This window comes from Corvus brachyrhynchos, unplaced genomic scaffold (assembly GCF_000691975.1).
Source record: "Corvus brachyrhynchos isolate BGI_N302 unplaced genomic scaffold, ASM69197v1 scaffold266, whole genome shotgun sequence".
Taxonomy (NCBI): domain Eukaryota; kingdom Metazoa; phylum Chordata; class Aves; order Passeriformes; family Corvidae; genus Corvus; species Corvus brachyrhynchos.
Window position 1 is genome coordinate 79077 of NW_008238633.1, and position 3477 is coordinate 82553.

Below are 3477 nucleotides of genomic sequence, written 5' to 3' on the forward strand. Positions count from 1 at the left end.
CTCCCTGAGTTAGTTGATCTACACGTTTGGCTAAACAAGAAAATATAATGCGTGCTCCAAGCAATAGCAAAAGTATGATGCCAACCGATCTAAGACCTTCTTTTATGAGACTTACGGCCCAAACTCCAAGTCCTCCAAAGGTCCCTTGAAACCATCTATCGAAAGGACTGTCCTGAACAGTGAGCTTTTTGGTATGTTCATTTTGCAGCCCTCACATCAGAAACTTTTATTTTGTGAAGAGATATTCCAAAGCCTATCATTCCAATACAACTGTGAATAGTTTTCTTCCCTAGTAGACGGAAATAGAGGTTTTGGAAGAGGAGGAAGAACAGGGTAACTTTGACTTCTGCTTCTGTGTTTTAGATAATGTTAAAGTAAAAATAGATGGGCAGGTGCTGGACTCCAGGATGTATGAAGGTTTAGGGGTTTCATGCATAGCAGTAAAAAGTGAGTTTTCCTTTTACTAGCTTGATTTAAGACAGGTCTGGGCTGTAGCTATGGCAGGTAATTGCATTACCCTGTAATTTTGCACAATTTTGTTAAAAGTTACATTTCCTGTTCTACGCAGGAATTATGAAAATGGTTTGTAACAGTGATGTCTGAGGTTGTTTCTAAGTACGTACAAGAAAGATAACAAAGCTTGGTTAGAATGGGAGTGCTTTTCAAGTGTTCTCTTTTAAATGCATGCAGCTTGAATTGTTCCAGGCTGCCTGTCCTGATGACCATGGCTCTTAAGGAGGTTTCTGATGTTCTCTGTGTGTCAGAGTCCGTTTACTCACAGTTCTGTACTCCAAACAGTCATACTCAAGCTAACGGCAGGGTTTCTGCTGACACTTCACAAGCACGCTGGCTGAAAGCAAATAATAGCCTTACTGCACAGAAATAACTGTAGCCCACAGAGAACAGCGGCTACCTTCGGTGGGAGTGACCATGAGCTTGTTTCTGTTAGTGTGTGTGAGCAGTTCTGATTTGGTTGGGTCAACTGTGCCAGCTGGGACAAGCCATAATAAAGGGCAGTTTCTGAAATGGGAGCCTCACTGTTGTAGTGAATGGAAAAACCTCTCACACATAAAAATAGTGATAACTTATTGAACTTCACCTTGCCATCACCAGAGAATAAGAGAGTTGTGATTGATGTCTCAAAAAACAGTGAATGGTTGACAGTGGACCATGGAATTAACAACACACCTTCAAGCCTCTGAACAAAAATACACATTCTTATACAGAAATGTGGGAAACCTGTAAACTGATGAAAAACTGTCGTGTAAGAGTAAGATTTTAAATACAGAATTCATTGCTGTAGGATTTTACTGAGGCCAAAAATACATAAACCTCTGAAAAATAAAGGGGTATTTTACATGGATAACTCAATGTTAGTAGCTCTTCCAAATTTACATTAAGCATTCTCCTTCGAGGCTTAAGGCAATCCCCAGCTTGGGGAGATTATGTGGTTTGTTGCACCTTTCTCTGAAGCATCTGGCATTAGCCTCTGTAGAAGACAGGATATTGGATTAAAAAAAAAGCCCAGTCTCATCCTCTGTGGCAGTTTCTGTGTTTAAATACTTGCTGTCAATTGTGACTTGGGCAAAATGATGATAGCTTCTTTCCAGATGTTAAAGAAACCCAAGGCCTAGCATCTGCCTTGGAACTTTCACAAGCAAATTAGTCATTATTCTTAAGAATCCCTCCCTTAGTGGCATTACTGAGCTCCTTGATGGAATTATGCCTGGACTCTGAGGTCTGGCTGATCAGCTGTGGCTTTAAGTGTCCTGAGCTTCCATTTGCTATTTTGGCATCCTGCAGCTGAGCAAATTGTGCTACTTCACTGGGCAAGGAGATGCCCATTGTCCCTTTCTCTGTGCCAGAGATTTGTCATTCATGCTGGTCTATAAAAGGTGGATCTTACACTATTCTTTTTTCCTGTAATAAGTTATTTGAGGAGCTGGCATGCTTTTGGTTATCCCTTTAACATTTATGGAGATCTTGGGTATTAGGCTTTTAAGCTGCTTTATTGAAATTCATTTGACAAGGACTCGCACAGATGGTGCTTTCTGTCTGAAATATGATACTTTTTAATTTCCCTTAGGTCATCTTGATGAATCTGGCGAGAATTTCTGCAATGGATATGTCTCCTGTATCTCTGACTTGCTTATCGGAGATAAAAACTTAGTCTGATAGGAGCAGTATCTGGGTGCCTTTAATTGTAGGCAGAGCTAGCATACTTGATCAGCTGTTTCAGCCCTGGTATAGTCAGTAGTTTCTGTGTTATTAATGTGCCTGCTGTAATACACAGAAGTAATAAAACACTGAAATCTGTTTCTCTTCAAAGCAGATTTGTTTTTCTTCTCTGACGGTATTTTTCTGAAGAGCTGGCAAAAGATGATAAATTGAAAATGCATGACTAGATAAGGAGTTTCATGAGATGCTTCTCTGTCCTTGACTTGGCCTGATATTAATGTTGTCTAGGAAAATCTGCCACGTTTTGGCATCCCAAAAAGATGCTAGGGCACCTGAAAGCTCCAAATACACCTTGGGTTGGATTGTGGTGCAAGAGTGAAGATCGCATTTTTAATCTCATTGAGTATGGCTGATCTACCAGGCAGTGTGTTACAAATATAACTGCTGGAAGTGGCCAGCTCTGCTCTCCAACATGTGCCAGTGATAGCCACAGGCTGTTCCGTACCACAGCAGCTGGGGTGTCTGTGTGGGCTGGGGGCACATGTGGAGAACACTACCACAAGGGCCATCACCGGAAAGGGTTTTAAGCAAAATGAAAACCCCCAAAAAGAAATGTGAGGAGGCAAAATAATGCCAATTTCAGGACTAGCCAGAGGCAGGCTGTGCTGAGTGGGTTAGATTTCTGCCCTGCCTCTGAGTGCCTTTGCTGGCACACTGCTGGCGATTGATGTCTCGAGCTGACTGGAGGATTGTCCGCTGACCTACTTCAGCCAGTGTGACCCCACTGGCTTAGCCTGGATCCGGACCAGCTCTGCCGATGTCGCCAAGCCCAGGGGAGGGGCTGTATTCTCCAGGCAGGAGCAGCTGCAGGGAGCTCCCAGCCTGGGAAAGGAAACAGGCTGCTAATACCAAATGTGTTGTCAGTGATTCTGGTTTTGTAAAAGCAAATCTGACCCCACTATAGAGAATATGTGCGTGCAGCAGTGCCTGGTCATCTTGCAGTCGTCTGGTTGAAAGCCAGTCTTGTTTTAACAGCAGAGTCAAGTCAGTACATTGTTGTTTCCTCCCACAAGGGTTTATATGAGGTTCTGCTTAAGCATTCTGCATCACAAAACGCTGTTTGGGTGCTGCGGTTTACTTTCAAGGGCACAGTGTTGGCCACTTAGTAGCATTTGGAAATCTGACCCCAGAACTGGAGGGTGTAGGAAAAGGTTATGTTCCTTTGCCTCAAAGAAATATATGAGGGTAAATGTTTTCAACTATTTAAAATTGAAGTTACTTATGCAGAATTATAGGTTT